This window comes from Haematobia irritans, chromosome 2 (assembly GCF_050003625.1).
Source record: "Haematobia irritans isolate KBUSLIRL chromosome 2, ASM5000362v1, whole genome shotgun sequence".
Lineage (NCBI taxonomy): Eukaryota > Metazoa > Arthropoda > Insecta > Diptera > Muscidae > Haematobia > Haematobia irritans.
Window position 1 is genome coordinate 51127502 of NC_134398.1, and position 19175 is coordinate 51146676.

Sequence of the window (19175 nt, forward strand, 5' to 3'; positions counted from 1 at the left end):
TTCGTTATTTCTTTCTTATATTCCTTGTATAAGGCCAACATTTAGCTTTCTGTCTGATATCATTATCACTATATTCGATTATTTTTGGAGTAACAAATGCTCACTCACATTTGTGGGTCTCCTGTTCAAAAACATATCAAATTACCTTGGTTCCCTTTTGTATTCTTTGGACCCTTCACTCATAACTTCATATTTGCTTTCCTCTATTGGCCTTTGAAGTCAACTAATTGCCAAACAGCGTGAAATCAGGGGTGTTTATTTTAAAGAAACGTGCTTTGTTTTTAATACCCTTTCGAAATGTGATTACTTTCTTGGTTTTCTTTCTCAGGAAAATAAAATACAAAACAAATTTCAAAGCAAATCCATAAACAAAAAAAAAAAATATGTCTTAAAAAAACAAGCAAACAAGATCCGTGTGGTCTTTTTTTTTGTTTAACCATGAAAGAATAGTGTTTGTACTCATGGGGTACAATGATCCTTTCCATTGACTTTCGCTTTCGAAAATCGTCCTACTGTTTGTTCGTCCGTCACTGCAGACATATGTATACACAGAAAATAATATATTATTATATTTTAAAACTCACTTTTATTTTTGCTGTAATAAAGTATTAATTATGTTGAATTTTATAATTGAATAAATATTAATAATAAAGAAAATACATATCAAATACCAAAATTTTATAAAATCAAAAAGATTACATTTAAGTTATTATTTAAATAAAATTAAATATTTCAATTTCTATAAATAACTATTCTTTCTATTTTACTATTTCAGATCAATGCTCTATGTTAGGTAAGTAAAACAGAGGGCCTAAAAAGTTTATTTGAGTTGAAAACATAATCATATGAATAGTAAAATATTACAATAAACTTTTCCAAACAAAGATCGGGCAAGAAAATAATTGAAAATTTTTATTTAAAATATTATTTATCCCAATTAACATTTTAATTAAATAAAAAAATATTTCCTATTAAAAATTTAATTGAACATTTTGGACGGAAATACCAAAAAAATATATTTCATTTCAATCAAGAAATTAATTGATACAATGAATTTTTAATCAAAAAAAATAGTATCAATTAACAACGTCAATTAAAAATTTAATTGAACCAATTAAACAAATTTTTGGTCCAATTAATTTATATTTTTAGTTTGATATTTAATCAATTAATTGAATCAATTAACATGTTAATTTAATATTTTTTATATTATTCTGGGTTAGCTGGGAAAAGAAATCAATTTACTTGAAATTTTCAGAGAACCTGAGGGGGATGATCATGAGGTGATAATAGGGCATGTGTTTTTTTATTTGATCGGTGAAAAGGACTTCCAACTTGCCTGGCTTTTTGAAAATTGAGCATAAGTTACCCGATAGGTTTCAATATTTCAGGGAAGATTGGGTTTGACCACTAGACATAGACCCAATACTTTAGTATGGAAATTTGTTCCCCTTTGCCCGACTTTTTTGTATGCAATTTGATTTACTTGAAATTTCCATAGTAATTTTTTAACTAAATTGAAATGCTTAGGTTAGGTTAGGTGGCAGCCCGATGTATCAGGCTCACTTAGACTATTCAGTCCATTGTGATACCACATTGGTGAACTTCTCTCTTATCACTGAGTGCTGCCCGATTCCATGTTAAGCTCAATGACAAGGGACCTCCTTTTTATAGCCGAGTCCGAACGGCGTTCCACATTGCAGTGAAACCACTTAAAGAAGCTTTGAAACCCCCAGAAATGTCACCAGCATTACTGAGGTGGGATAATCCACCGCTGAAAATTTTTTGGTGTTCGGTCGAAGCAGGAATCGAACCCACGACCTAGTGTATGCAAGGCGGGCATGCTAACCATTGCACCACGGTGGCTCCCATTGAAATGTTTTGATTTACTTCAAATTTATCGAGGATATTATGGGGATATTATACAAATAATATGGAGTACCTAATTTTTTGATATTTGGTCGGGAAGGAGGGCCTCTCCACGCCCCACTTTTTGGAAATTGGGCTTCAGTTCTTTGAAATTTTCACGGATGATTGGGGGTGGCAACTGGACAAATATCCCCTACTTTCTTTTTCTCGTTGAAAATGGGGTCACCTATGGTGACTTGTTTAAAGTATTGTGAAAAAACTAAACTTTTCCGATTTTCTCGAAAATTTTCAAAGGACGTGGGGGGAGGTTATGCATTTAATAGGGAGTACCTTATTTTTTCATATGTGGACGGGGAGGGAGACTTGTCCCTTGCCCTACATTTTGAAACTTTATGAAAAGTTCCCATTTTTTAATTTATCAGGGTCTCTAGAAAAAAGATCAATTTACTTGACATTTACAGAGGGCGTGAGGGGAGATTATACAAATAATATGGGGTACCTGATTGTTTGATATTTGGTCGGGGGAGGCCTCCCCTTGTCCGACCTTTAGTTCTCAGAGTTGCTTGAAATTTTCAAGCCAGGTTGGGGGTAGCTTCATCACCACCCCTACATTATTTTTTCCGCCTTGTTTTTGAAGTACAGTGAAAAACAAAATTTCTCCGATTTACTTGAAATTCACAAAGGACCAGGGGTCTGCATAGTTGCCACTGGTGCCAAAATTAACCTACCAAAATTTTAAGAAAAATTAACCAAAAATCTACCAAATTTAAAAAAAAATATTTGTCAAAATTTTATTTCTATAGAAAATTTTGTCAAAATTTTATTTCTATAGAGAATTTTGATAAAATTGTATTTCGTTAACATTTTATTTCTACAGAAAATTTTGTCAATTTTTTTTATTCCTTTTCAAAATTTCTTTTTTATTCCTATTCAAAATTTTGTCACAGAATTTTATTTCTGAAGAAAATTTTGTCAAAATGTTATTCTATAGGAAATTTTGTTAAATTTTTTTTTCTAGAGGAAATTTTGTGAAAATTTTATTTCTATAGAAAATTTTGTTAAAATTATATTTCGTCAAAATTTTATTTCTTTAGAAAATTTTGTCAAAATGTGATAGCCTTAGAATATTTTGTAAAATTTTATTTCTATCGAAAAATTTCTCAAAATTTTATTTATGCAGATAATTTTCTCAATATTTTATTTCCATATAAAATTTTGTCAAAATTTTATTTCTATAGAAAATTTTATCAAAATTTTATTTCTATAGAAAATTGTGTTAAAATTTTATGTCTAAAGGAAATTTTGTCAAAATTTTATTTCTATAGAAAATTGTATCAACATTTTATTGCTATTCAAAATTTGATGACAGTATTTTATCTCTGAAGAAAATTTTGTCAAAATTATATCTATATATATAAAATTCAAATTATGTTTGTTTATTTGTTTGTTTGTTTGTTTGTTTGTTTATTTGTATGTTCCGGGTTGGCGTGAAAACGGCTGAACCGATTTGACTTGAAACTTTCAGAGATCGTGGGGGGCACTCATGTGCTGAAAATAGGGTACCTAATTTTTTGACATATGGTCGCGGAGAGGAACCTCCCCTATGTCCGACTTGTTGAAAATTAGACCAAAGTTGACCGAATTGCTTGAAATTTTCGTTGAAGATTGGGGTTGGCATCTAGACAAAGATCCGCTACTTTTTATTTCGATATTTGGTGGCGGAGGGGGGCCTCCCCTTTGTTCGACTTTTTTTTAAGTACAGTGAAAAAACTATAATTCTCTAAATTATCAGAGATTTACAGAGAACATGTGGTGAGGTTATGGAATTAATATGGGGTACCCGATGATTTCATATGTGGATGGGGAGGGGGACCTCCCCCTTGCCCTACTTTTTGAAACTTGGAACAAAATTATGCGATTTGCTTGAAATTTTCATTGAATGTTGGGGTTGGCATCTAGAAAAAAATCCGCTACATTATTTTTCGATATTTGGTCGGGGAGGGGACCACCCTTTTGCCTGATTTTTTTTTGTTTGAAAGTACAAACAAAACTAAACTCCCCCGACTGAAATTTTACGGAAAAAATGGGTTAATAAAAATAAAAGGGCATAGGGAGACATCCGCTTCTCTTAAGTACATACAGAGAAACAATTAAACTTTTACCGAGTTACTTGAAATTTACAGAGGACTGGGGAGAGGTTACGATATTAATAGTTGATACCAGATTTTGTGATATTTGGACGGAAGAGAGGCCGCCCCTTTAGGCTTATAATTTGCTTGACATTTTCTGGGACGTTTACAAAAGATACGCTACATCACTTTTCGATATTTAGTCGGGGAGGAGGTCCTCCTCTAAAACTGCAAAAAAAAACAACAATTCTTAAGTTTTCTTGAAATTTACATAGGCAGTGGGGGAAGGTTATGAACGAAGAGGCAACCTTCCTTGCCCCACACTTGAAGGAAAGTTTCAAGAATTTTCAGGGAAGCTTAGGGGTGCTCTTCACTATGGTGTTTATCGATATTGTATCGGGGAAAGTGACGTCCCTTTAAAACAATAGAGCAAAATTTAAACATCGCCGATCTACTTGAAATTTACAGGGAACGTGGGAGGAGGTGATTAAATTTATACATGATTTTTAAATTAGTATATGATTTTTCGATATCTGGTTGGGGAAGGGGAAAATTGAAATAAACTTTGTCGATTTACTTCGATAGAATTTATAGGGACAATTGAGTAGTTGCGAAATTAATATAGGGTACGTGGTAGTCCGATATCAGGTCGGAGTGGAGCGAATGTGGGGGGAGGGTTCCCTTTTGTCCGTTTTTTTTTTCTTAAATTGAAAGTAGAGGGTTGTCCGTAAATGGGAACTCGGTACATAATTTTATGATTTTTGCACAGGCTTCTGCCAGACTTCTTTTTAGTAAAGAACTTAAATTTACATGAAATTTGCAGCCAACGTAGAGGGTGCATCATTTTCCAACATTTTAGCAAATGTTAATGTGGTAAAATTTGTTACTATTTTTGCTTTTTCCGATTTATTGGATGGGAAACAGTAATTCTTTGTATGTTATTATAATATAGAGCATAATTTTCAGATATGTTGAGGAGAAGGATACCTTTCCTTGACAAACTACACTTAAAATTCACAAGAAATATAGAAGAAGGTACACCCTCTCCCGCCGTATATGCACCTATAAACGAAAAATCAAGTAGTCCGATTTGTTTGAAAGAATTCAAATCTTTTCGATTTGGTTTTCAGCACAAAGGATATAGTTGACTAAGTTAACGCAAAATATTCCTCCAAATATGCTTCGGAAGGCGCAGCGAAGCGGGCCGGGTTACGCTAGTTCTATAGAAAATTGCGTTAAAATTTTATGTCTAAAGGAAATTTTGTCAAAATGTTATTTCTAGAGGTAATTTGTGAAATACATATTAGTCGAAAAGGAATAGACTACTACTAGAAAATCAAGAAATCTATCAATCTACCAAACCGTAAAAAATGTAAAATTTTTTTTAGAATTCTACCAACTGTGACAACCGTGGGTGTCCGTCTTTTTGTTATTTGGTTAGGAAGGGAACATCGCCTTTGTACGACATTGTTAAACTTAAGAAAAATTTACCTATTTTCTTGAAATTTACAGAGAAGGTCGAGGGTGGTCCCTGTGAACATGAATCCCCTACCTTTTGATTTTATATTTGACCGGGGATTGAGATTTCGTAAACAACTTCAAATCCTTTACATTTTTTTCCAAAAGATTATCTTGTTATTTTATCCTTAAAAATATTTTGTGATTGATATGGCTTCATTTAATGTTCCTTCAAATTTTTCTTTCGAAATCAGCAAGGCACAGCGAAGACGGCCGGTTTCGTCTAGCTGTAAATAAAAAGTAAAAAAATGTGAAAATCTCTTTGGAAGTGTAATCGGTTTCCTTTGATTTAAAAATGAGCATTGATTGACATAAAAAGAAGGACTAGGTTGCATACCTAATTTTTTAGGACTCCCAATTTTCATATTACTAAGGACACATTTGTGTTAAATAAAGACATTTGAATTAAAAGAAAGTTCGTGGTATTTGATTTAACATTTTTTTAATAAAATTTAGGACACGAATCTATGAAGTTTGATTCCCTCCATTAGAGTCACATGCCCTAGAAGTAGGGCAGAACAAAAACAATTTTTGATTTTAAGAAATTAATTAAATTTTAATTGCAACCTGACGAAATAGGCTAAGGCTTTTTTGATTTTTTATGTCAACAGCTTTGGAGATATGTTGCGAATAAGAATTGAAATTCGATTAATTCGATACATTTTTAGAGCACAGATTTAAAGCAAAATAGATTTCTAAAAAAAAAAATCTTTATTTTCGGCTCGGAATCAATACCAAAATCCTTAAGGAAAATCAAAATCTTTGGATCCAAGTAAACTTTTGTGTTGAGTGTATGTTTATTATTTATTGGTTAATCTTGTTTAATATTGTTAATTTTTTCTCAGTGTTTAATTTTGTTGTACCATCCTTTGAATATCTGATGCGAAACCATAAAACTTTAATTTTCAATTATTGTGTAATATTGGAGAGTTTCGTCTGTTCCCACTTTTCAAATTCCCTTAGTGTTGTTTTCGGGATGTTTGTCAGTCTTCTTGTTATTTCCTACTTGTCTCGGTTTTCGTAATTTGTTCAATTTAATGATAGTCATTATATTTGGTAAAAATCAATGTGGCTGATTCCTTCCACTCTACAATACTGACGATTGAGTAAATAGTGGTTCCCTTTTTCCACATGGTTGTGTTTTATTTTGTGTTTTTAGTTTCTCGGTCTGTTGTTGGCCTGCCTGGAAAATTCAAAACAAAACAAAAAAAAAAAAAAACGTAAATCGATTATTGTCTCAGATTTTTATGACTTTATTTCATATGAACTTTTGGTAATGTTATACTAAAAATACTTTTCTTGTTGACTCTCTTATTGGGGAGGATAGCATAAACAAAATTGATTCCAGACTGTGAATTTTTGTTTTTTTTTCAGGGGGGTTATCTGATATCTTTATTATATCCATAGCCATTGTCACAAAATGATTGGGTTCTGTTGCCCTTCTTTTTAAGAAGGCTATAATTGTGTTATTTGCTATTGTGTGAAGCAATTATCTTAAAGGCATTGGATAATAAATTCTCGGTTTTATTTCTTATGGTCAAATTAAAATTCATAAACCAGAAATCATCACTCAATATATTTTATTGAATTTTTAAGTATCATAGTGAAGTGAATGCTAGGAAATTATAAAAGTCTTCGTATGTTTACCAAAAATCACTATGTGTATAGAATTTTTTTTTTTAGAATAGAAAATTTAAATGTTGTACAAATTTTATTTCTATAGAAAATTTTGTCAAAAATTTATTTATTAAAAAATTTAAAACCATAATAAATTATGACATTAAATATAGGTCATTTTGTTAAAATTTTATTTATGTAGAAAATTTTATCAAAATTTTATTTCTAAAGAAAATTTTCTCAAAATTTTATTTCTATAGAAAATTTTCTCAAAATTTTATTTCCATAGAAAATTTTGTTAAAATTTTATTTCTATAGAAATTTATGTTAAAATTTTATTTCTATAGAAATTTTTGTCAAAATTTTATTTCTATAGAAAATTTTGTCATAATTTTATTTCTATAGAAAATTTTGTCAAAATTTTATTTCTATACAAAATTTTGTCAAACTTTATTTCTATTTTGTCAAAATTTTATTTCAATAGAAAATTTTGTCAAAATTTTATTTCTATAGAAAATTTCGTCAAAATTTTTTTTCTATAAAAATTTTTGTCAAAATTTTATTTTTATAGAAAATTATCTCAAAATTTGATTTCTATAGAAATTTTTGTCAACATTTTATTTCTATAGAAAATTTTGTAAAAATTTTATTTCTATAGAAATTTTTTGTCAAAATTTTGTTTCTATAGAAAATGTTGTCAAAATTTTATTTCTATAGAAAAATTTGTTAAAATTTTATTGCAATAGAAAATTTTGTCAAAATTTTATTCCTATATAGAGAATTTTGTCAAAATGTTATTTCTATAGAAAATTTTGTGAAAAATTTATTTCTATAGAAAATTTTGTCAAAATTTTATTCCTATATAGAGAATTTTGTTAAAATTTTATTTTTATAGAAAATTTTGTCAATATTTTTTTGCTATAAAAAATTTTGTCAAAATTTTATTTCTATAGAAAATTTTGTCAAAATTTTATGTATGTAGAAAATTTTATCAAAATTTTATTTCTACATAAAATTTTGTCAACATTTTATTTCTATAAAGTAATATTTTCAAAATTTTATTTCTATAGAAAATTTTCTCAAAATTTTATTTCTATAGAAAATTTTCTCAAAATTTTATTTCCATAGAAAATTTTGTTAAAATTTTATTTCTATAGAAATTTTTGTTAAAATTTTATTTCTATAGAAATTTTTGTCAAAATTTTATTTCTATAGAAAATTTTGTCACAATTTTATTTCTATAGAAAATTTTGTCAAAATTTTATTTCTATATAAAATGTTGTCAAAATTTTATTTCTATTTTGTCAAAATTTTATTTCTATATAGAAATGTTGTCTTTATTTCTATAAAAAATTTTGTCAAAATATTATTTCTATAGAAAATTATGTCAAGATTTTATTTCTATAAATAAATATTTTCAAAATTTTATTTCTATAGAAAATTTGGCAAAATTTTATATCTATAGAAATTTTTGTCAAAATTTTATTACTTTGGTAATTTTGTCAATGTTTTTTTCTATATATAATTTTGTCAAAATGTTATTTCTATAGAAAACTTTGTCACAATTTTAGTTCTATATAGAAATTTTGTCAAAATTTTATTATACCCTTCACCACTACTGTGGTACAGGGTATAATAATTTTTATAGATAATTTTGTTAAAATTTTATTTATTTACAAAATTTTGTTAAAAGTGCATATCTATATAGAAATATTGTTAAAATTTTATTTCTATATGGAAATTTTGTCAAATATTTATTTCTATCGAAAATTTTGTCAAAGATTTATTTCTACAAAAAATTTTGTCAAATTTTTATTTCTATAGAAAATTTTGTCAAAATTTTATTTCTATAAAAAATTTTGTCAAAATTTTATTTTTATTGAAAATTATCTCAAAATTTGATTTCTACATAGAAATTTTGTCAACATTTTATTTCTATAGAAAATTTTGTCAAAATTGTATTTCTATAGAAAATTTTGTCCAAATTTTATTTCTATAGAAAATTTTGTCTAAATTTTATTTCTATAGAAAATTTTGTCAAAATTGTATTTCTATAGAAAATTTTGTCAACATTTTATTTCTATAGAAAAATTTATCAAAATTTTATTTCTATAGATAAGTTTGTGAACAGTTTATTTCTATAGAAAATTTTGTCCAAATTTTATTTCTATAGAAAATTTTGTCAAAATTTTATTTCCATAGAAAATTTTCTCAAAATTTTATTTCTATAGAAAAATTTCTCAAAATTTTATTTCTATAGATAAGTTTGTCAACGGTTTATTTCTATAGAAAATTTTGCAAAAATTTTATTTCTGTAGAAAATTTTGTCAACATTTTATTTACATAAAAAATTTTGTTAAAATTTTATTTGTATAGAAAATTTTGTCAAAATTATTTTTCGATAGACAATTTTGTCAAAATTTTATTTCTGTAGATAATTTTGTCAAAATTTTAATTCTATAGATAATTTAGTCAACATTTTATTTCAATAGATATTTTTTGGCAAAATTTTATTTCTATAGAAAATTTTGTTAAAATTTTATTTCTATAGAAAATTTTGTCAACATTTTATTTCTATAGATAATTTTGTCAAAATTTTATTTCTATAGAAAATTTTGTCAAAATTTTATTCTTATATAGAAATTTTATCAAAATTGTTTATTTTTATAGAAAATTTGATCACAATTTTATATCTATCGAAAATTTCGTCAAAATTTCATTTCTATACAAAATTCAGTTAAATTCGGTTGTCCCAACTAATCTGTACTTATGATAAATGTTCTTAAACATTTTTCATATTTTCCTATAATCCAGTATATTTCCAATAAACGCTTCGTCGTTAGCCATATTAATTAGGACAAGTTTCCCTCTATACATGTATAAGAGAAGAACAAAACCTCCCTACCAGCCTCATTCCAAGTTTCTGCATACTTTTTATTTCCTTATTTCCTTCTAAAGCCTATTATAACAACATTTTTTGCCTTTAGTTTTTTTGCCGGTTTAATTAAGCATTTTTTCTTCATAATTTTCTACCTGGTAGTAGTATATCTTCATCTTATAACTACACCGATTAGGAATCTATATTTACATGAATCTTTTAACAAGCTATTCAACAGCATTTCATGCTTAAATTGAATGCTCATTTTAATACCGGTAAAGTGGTTAACGCTAAGTTGTTAGCTAAAAACTAATGACTCCATTTGCATGCTTTATGGTAATCGAAGAGGAAAATGTAGCAGTGTGAGTTGAGCTGTGGCAGGAAACTTCAAAGAAGTTTTCTTTTTCAATTCAACTGCAGTGATTTAATATTAAATTTTTGCAAGACATTTGTTTAATGTTTTATGTAATATTTGATAGAAATTTTTGCAATGCCACAACGTACACCGTACACAACGTACAGATATCCCTCACATATAGCGCCACAGGCGCAATCATGAGGTATTGTGGCAGCCCGATGTATCAGCACGGTTACCACATTTGATAGAATTCTACCAAATAATGGTAGATTGGTAGAATTCTTGATGTTTTGGTAGATTTATCAAAATTCTCTCCAACAAAGAAGAATTCTATTTTCTATAGAAATAAAATTTTGAAAAAAATTTCTGTAGAAATAAAATTTTGAAAAAATTTTCTGTAAAAAAAAAATGACAAAGTTTTCTATAGAAATAAAATTTGGACAAAATTTTCTATTGAAATAAAATTTTGGAAAAATTATCTATAGAAATTTTGACAAAACTGTCTATAGAAATAAAATTTTGACAAAATTTTCTATAGAAATACAATTTTGACAAAATTTTCTATAGAAATAAAATTTTGACAAAATTTTCTATAGAAATAAAATTTTGACAAAATTTTATATAGAAATAAAATTTTGACAAAATTTTCTATAGAAATAAAATTTTGACAAAATTTTCTATAGAAATAAAATTTTGACAAAATTTTCTATAGAAATAAAATTTTGACAAAATTTTCTATAGAAATTAAATTTTGACAAAATTTTCTATAGAAATAATATTTTGACAAAATTTTCTATAGAAATAAAATTTTGACTAAAAAGTTTCTATAGAAATAAAATTTTGACTAAAAATTTTCTATAGAAATAAAATTTTGAGAAAATTTTCTATAGAAATAAAAATTTGTCAAAATTTTCTATAGAATGTTCTATAGAAATAAAAATTTGTCAAAATTTTCTATAGAAATAAAATTATGACAAAATTTTGTATAGAAATAACATTTTGACAAAATTGTCTATTGAAATAAAATTTTGACAAAATATTTTATAGAAATAAAATTTTGACAAAATTTTCTATAGAAATAAAATTTTGACAAAATTTTCTATAGAAATAAAATTTTGACAAAATTTTCTATAGAAATAAAATTTTGACAAAATTTTCTATAGAAATTAAATTTTGACAAAATTTTCTATAGAAATAAAATTTTGACAAAATTTTCTATAGAAATAAAATGTTGACAAAATTTTCTATAGAAATAAAATGTTGACAAAATTTTCTATAGAAATAAAATTTTGACAAAATTTTCTATAGAAATAAAATTTTGACAAAATTTTCTATAGAAATAAAATTTTGACAAAATTTTCTATAGAAATAAAATTTTGACAAAATTTTCTATAGAAATAAAATTTTGACAAAATTTTCTATAGAAATAAAATTTTGACAAAATTTTCTATAGAAATAAAATTTTGACAAAATTTTCTATAGAAATAAAATTTTGACAAAATTTTCTATAGAATGTTCTATAGAAATAAAAATTTGTCAAAATTTTCTATAGAAATAAAATTATGACAAAATTTTGTATAGAAATAACATTTTGACAAAATTGTCTATTGAAATAAAATTTTGACAAAATATTTTATAGAAATAAAATTTTGACCAAACAGTTTCTATAGAAATAAAATTTTGACTAAAATTTTTCTATAGAAATAAAATTTTGAGAAAATTTTCTATAGAAATAAAAATTTGTCAAAATTTTCTATAGAAATAAAATTATGACAAAATTTTCTATAGAAATAGCATTTTGACAAAATTTTCTATAGAAATAAAATTTTGACAAAATTGTCTATTGAAATAAAATGTTGACAAAATATTTTATAGAAATAAAATTTTGACTAAAAAGTTTCTATAGAAATAAAATTTTGACTAAAAGTTTTCTATAGAAATAAAATTTTGACAAAATTTTCTATAGAAATACATTTTTGACAAAATTTTCTATAGAAACAAAATTTTGACAAAATTTTTTTATAGAAATAAAAATTTTTCTATAGAAATATAATTTTGACAAAATTATCTATAGAAATATAATTTTGGCAAAATTTTCTATAGAAATAAAATTGTGACAAAACTTTAGAACTATAGAAATAAAATTTTGACAAAACTTTCTATAGAAATCCAATTTTGACAAAACTTTCTATAGAAATAAAATGACGACAAAATTTTCTATAGATATAAAATTTTGACAAAATTGTCTATTGAAAAAAAATTTTGACAAATTTTTCTGTAGAAATAAAATTTTGGCAAAATTTTCTATAGAAAAAAAAAACGTTTGAGAAAATTTTCTATAGATATAAAATTTTGACAAAATTGTCTATTGAAATAAAATTTTGACAAAATTTTCTATAGAAATAAAATTTTGACAAAATTTTCTATAGAAATAAAATTTTGACAAAATTTTCTATAGAAATAAAATTTTGACAAAATTTTCTATAGAAATAAAATTTTAAACAAATTTTCTATAGAAATAAAATAAAAAAAATCTACACGCAAAGAAAAAAACGTTTGGAAAACGTGTAACGAAAACGTTTTTCTTTTGTTAGAGTTTTTTGAATTGCTTCGAAAATGTTAAACTTTTATCACCAAAAAAATTCGTTTGTTACAAAATTTTCATTTTTCAATAAAAAAAAGTTATTTTTGAAACAACAACACAGTCCATTTCGTTTATATCAAACACTGTTCTTTTCTTTAATAAGACACATTTTACAGTTCAAAATTTAATATAGTACAATGTAATGTTGAACATTGTTTCGGAATCTTCCGAACATATCTGGAATATATGTAAAAAAAAACTTTGGTCGAAGCAGGGATCGAACCCACGACCCTTGGCATGCAAGTCGGACGTAGCAACCACTGCTCCACTGTGCCAAACTAAATGTTTGTTTCTGTTAAATAAACTTTGTTTATTCGGTTCGTGGGCGCCGTAAGCTATGCTATATAAATATAACTTATATGGATAATTATCTATTGATGACATAACAGGTACATAGCTCAGTGGTTAGTGTGTTGGCTTATAAAGTGCATGGTCCGCGGTTCGATTCTACGTCCAGGCGAAAGGTAAAAAAAAATTTAAAAATTTATAAAATCGTATAATTTCTTCTACATTGTTGGTATTACAGGAAAATGTGTTAAGAACTAAAAAACCTCGTGGATGTGACAAAGATGTGAGGGAAAATGCAATTAGCAAGAAAACAATGTTTTTTTTTTGAGTTAGTCTTTATGAAATTGTTTTTACATCCTGGAAAAGAATAAACGTTTATCACAAAAAGTGTATACTTTTCTTCCAAATACACTTCCTTACAGTGAAAAGCAAAAGAGAAACGAACTTTGTTTGTCTAAAATTTCGTTTGGGAGGAAAGAATTATTTTTTTTTTGCGTGTATATATTCAATATATTTCAAAATTTTGATTTTCGTTTTAAAAATGTAGAAACTTTCCCTTGTTTGTGCAAGTCAACCCGTTAAAACATTTAAAATTGGACACATTTATAATTCAAGGGGTATTCGTAGAAAAAATACCACAACAATTTGATAAAAAAAATTCAAACTAGGATTTGCTAAATTTAGGTAGAATTTTTGGTAAAATATTCTTCTAATTTTGGCAGATAATTTTTGACACGGGTGGTAACCGTGTACCATATATTACGCGCACTTTGACTATTCAGTACCATGCAACCATAAAAATATTTACTGACAAATATATAAATACTCACAATAAGTCACTCTATGCCAACACATATTTTCTACATCCAATTTCACTTTTCCATTCCAACTTCTTTGGATTTTGTAATTTGCATATGATGACTATCACACCATAAAGCAAATAATGCCATCTTATGTCACCTAATGAGACCAATGCAATTTTATGGAGGAGGCATGACTTCCCCAGACAATCTGAGGCAGTCACAACACATCATATTTCCTCATATAGCTCTTGTGGGTAATTATGAAACAAAAAAAAAAAACTATCTACAATTGGAATCTTTCACTACATATCTTTGCTGACTATAGTTGGAACACATCTATGTCACTATATTATTTGAGATATGACATTTATTTTTAAAAAAATTGTCTTGTCTTTTATTTTGTATTTTGAGTGCCATGGCGGCTTATAACCATGCATAACACTTTTCAATTCCAGCCATGAAGTTGAAATTTAGTTTTTTTTTCTATGCCAAAATTTTTCTGTGCCTTTTTCTATTGTAGAGGTGATTTACCTTTTGGGTTTTGTGTTGCTGTTGTTGGTTTTTGTCTCTATTGGGTATTTATAATTTATTTTGGCATTATTTGACAATTGTTTTGTGTAATTTGACAGTGAAATTAGTTATTGGTATTTTGTTGTTATTGCCAAACTCTCAGTGGTTTGGCATATGTTCAACAATTTCGTTGTTTTTTGAAAAGAAAGGGAAAGTTTTCCATATCGATATGACTTGAATTGAAGTAATTTATATACAATTGTTGGTTTATTATTGGCCAATTTACTAATCTGTTGAATATTGTGATTTAAGTAGTGTTTAGAAATTTGGCATTTGTTTTAAATATGTGACTATTCAAAAGATTGGCGCCCAATGGAAATAGCTTAACCGGTTTCGTTTTTTAGATACCTTGTATGGTTTAAATTTATGGTGAAGGTAGTTAATATTATCACGTCAAGGTATTACTTCTTTTGTATATAATATTGTATGGAATTGCCTTCGTTTTTTGTAATAGCCACGTTGGGCGCCGTTTTAAGTTATAGGAGGAAGTTATTACTTAAAAAGTATCCATTATTTGTATATTACATTGAATGTTTATTTAAAATGCCTTCATAGTTTGAATAGTAGTGAACGATATCACTGAATTTACTTTGCATGGACAATATATATCTGACCAACATATATACAGTGAGGATTTTTTTTCTATAGAAATTTTTATATAGACAATTTTGTCAAAATTTTATTTCTATAGACAATTTTGTCAAAATATTCTATCTATAGAAAATTTTGTCAAAATGTTCTATCTATAGAAAATTTTGTCAAATTTTTATTTCTATAGAAACTTTTGGCAAAATTTTATTTCTATAGAAAAATTGTGTCAATATTTTATTTCTATAGAAAATTTTGTCAAAATTTTATTTCTATAGAAAATTTTGTCAACATTTTATTTCTGTAGAAAATTTTGTCAAAAGTTTATTTCTATAGAAATTTTTGTCAAATTTTTATTTCTATAAAAACTTTTGGCAAAATTCTATTTCTATAGAAAAATTTGTCAAAATTCTATTTCTATAGAAAATTTTGTCAACATTTTATTTCTATAAAAATTTTTATCAAAATTTTATTTCTATAGAAAGTTTTTTTTCAAAATTTTATTTCTATAGAAAATTATGTAAACATTTTACAATAGTTTGAACCCCGGAGAACTTAATTCACATATTTTGTTTCTCTAAACATATGGTTCTTGAATAAGAACTATGTCTATGTCCCCTTTCATCAGGAGAACTTTTAAGGCAGCACATGCAGCCTTACAATGATGAATATTTATCTGGAGGATCCGTAGGACCATCGAGATTTTCAACAACCGTCACATCAGCCGCTTCAATCGAGTCATCAAGAATGTCCTCTTCAGAGATCTCGGTGACTCTCGCAATAACCATAGGTTCAACTTTGGTGAGTTCTGAGGCAGGAGAAGCCTCCTCACGCATACGGTATCTATCCATGTCTTCAACTTTGGTATCTCCCTCGACTTCGCAAGAGGATCCGCTTACTTCTGATTCAGACAGAGGATTGTCCATTTCTGAATCCTTTAGCTGATCGTTTTTATACACCTTCATTTGGATATAATGAAAGCCATAACATACACGGCCCTGAGACTTTGCTAGATGTGGCAAAGACTGAGTGTTCAATATAAACACTGCATGCCGTCTTGGTCCATCCACTTCATCCAAACGGCCAACCTTGCAATCAGCTGTTGGAAGATCTGGATTGCATTGTTTCAGTCTATTTAAAATAGATTCAGGGTCAGGAGGGTTTGCAGGTATCCACGCATGTGCTCTAGGTCTAGCCGGTATGTCTTTCTTCTCGACTAACTCTAGAGCAGCTTCTTCCCAAACTTCACCAATTAGTATCAGAGCAGCTTTAAAACCTTCTATAGACCTCTGGTCCTCAAATGCGACTAACTTAAATCGTCCTTGATACCAACCAGCCTCTTGGTGTCGAGGATCTGGGCCGGGAAACTTTTCCAGCACCTGTGAGTAGACGCCAGACAAAGCATTCTCAATTTCCCCCCATTTTTGCTTTGGAACCATACCGTCCAATGCTCCTTTATTTATGATAGCCATCACAAGGCTGTCTTTAACAACTGAGGCAAACGATCGCTGATCCCTTTTGGAGGATGGCAGCTCATCCGGTGATCGTTCCCTTTATCCAGCCTCAAGAATTCCTTGAGCCCATTTTAAGGAATCGCTTTGTTTAGCCGACAACGTGCTTGGGTCGACTGATCCTAATTTCTTTAGGATAAACAAAGCATTTCTGCGTTCCTTGAATCTCTTTCGCGAGGGATTACCTCCTTTTGATGCCGTTACCTTGGAAAAGGTTCGACTTGTCAAATTGTCGCCACCTGTCGACCCGTCTACAGGTCGACTAATTGGGCCTAACTCTTGGTCATTGCCCAAATTTATAACTCCAGTCGATACCCGTCCACTGGGCCCTGAAGTTAGCAACCCAGTGGATGTCTTTGAATTTCTCTGCATGGTGGCCTAATATTCCACCACACTTGAAATTCGTAGTTGGTACTTATTACGATGATTTTATCCGCTATTAAAAAAACACGTCCGTTCCGTTCGACGGTTGAATAGAAATGTGGTCAACTTTTTTTTCTATAGACAATTTGGTCAACATTTTATTTCTGTACACATTTTTGTCAAAATTTTTGTTCTATAGAAAATGTTGTCAAAATTCTATTTCTATAGAAAATTTTGTCAACATTTTATTTCTATAGAAAATTTTATTTCTATAAAAAAGTTTGTCAATATTTTATTTCTATAGAAAATTTTGTCAAAATTTTATTTCTATAGAAGATTTTGTCAAAATTTTATTTCTACAGAGAATTTTGTCAAATTTTTTTTATAGAAATTTTTGTTTCTATACAAAATTTTGTCAAAATTATATTTCCCTAGAAAAATTTATCCAAATTTTATTTTGTAAAATTTTTATTTTTATAGAAAATTTTGTCAAAATTTTATTTCTATAAAAAATTTTGTCAACAGTTTATTTCTATAGAAAAATTTGTCAAAAGTTGATTTCTATAGAAATTTTTGTCAAAATTTTATTTCTATAGAAAATTTTGTCGAAATTTTATTTCTATAGAAAATTTTGTCGAAATTTTATTTCTATAGAAAATTTTGTCGAAATTTTATTTCTATAGAAAATTTTGTTTCTATAAGCCATTTTGTCAAAATTTTGTCAAAATTTTGTCAAAATTTATTTCTATAGAAAAATTTTTCAAAATTTTCGTTCTATAGAAAATTTTGTCAACATTCTATTTCTATAGAAAATTTTTTCAACATTTTATTTCTATAGAAAATTTTGTCAAAATTTGCTTCTATAGAAAATTCTTCAAAAAGTTTTTTTTTATAGAAAATTTGGCCAAAATTTTATTTCTATAGAAAATTTTGTATACTTTTTTGCTATAGACAATTTTGTCAAAATTTTATTTCTATAGACAATTTTGTCAAAATTTTATTTCTATAGAAAATTTTGTCAAAATTTTATTACTATAGAAAGTTTTGTAAATTTTTATTTCTATAGAAACATTTTTTTACTATAAAAAATTTAGTCAAAATTTTTTTCTATAGAAATTTGTCATAATTAAATTTTTTGTCAAAAGTTTATTTCTATAGAAAATTTTGTAAAAAAAAAATATAAAAAATTTGTCAAAATTTTATTTCTATAGAAAATTTTGTCGAATTTTTATTTCTATAGAAAATTTTGTTCCTACCCAGCAAAAACTCCTATTACCAGGTATGAGTACAAGTATGCCTGCGCCAAATTGGTAACAACTTCCTCGTACATATATCAGTAGTAATACTTTTACATGGGCATGACATTGGAGGAAAGTACTTCCGTGCAAGCATACCAGCAGTCGAAAAATAAGTACTTCTTCGCAAGCATACCAGCTCTCCAAAAATAATATCTTTACCATAAAAATACCCAAAAAGTGTGAACTCACCCTTGTTGTTTTGTAATCCAACACACTATTCCACGCTCCACGACATGGATCTATTCAATGATGTTATTTTGTAATAAATTATGTACTATACAACTTTAGGAAACAACGGTATATTTTATTGGCAATTTTTTCCTGAAATGTAATTTGACATTACTTATCGCTACTATTAAATGTGCTCACTGTAGAGCCGAACCCGGACCTCAAGATATGATTTTGATTACCGGTATTAATAGAAAGAAACACTTTTTGCCTACACATGTAAGTTATTATTTTTAAATCCCAGGTAATACTGCAAGTAGTAACTTTTTGATTACCGGTATTACTGAAAGAATCACTAGTGCTTACCCAGTTTTTGCTGGGTATAGACCATTTTGTCTAAATTTTATTTTCATTGACCATTTTGTCATAGTTTTATTTCCATAGAAACATTTGTCAAAATTTTATTTCTATAGAAAATTTTGTCAAAATTTTATTTCTATGTCGAAATTTTGTCAACATTTTATTTCTATAGAAAATTTAATTTTTATAGAAAATTTTGTAACATTTTATTTT

General features: G+C 27.1%; 1 protein-coding gene across 1 annotated transcript in view; it reads left to right on the top strand.

The window, feature by feature from the left end:
* The window catches only part of CdGAPr (GTPase-activating protein CdGAPr), a 287380-nt gene that overhangs the window by 71416 nt on the left and 196789 nt on the right, over positions 1 to 19175 (top strand). The window contains exon 3 of the mRNA XM_075294044.1: positions 776 to 793. The gene's annotated coding sequence lies outside the window, so the exon portion shown is untranslated. The remainder of the gene's footprint in view (positions 1 to 775; positions 794 to 19175) is intronic.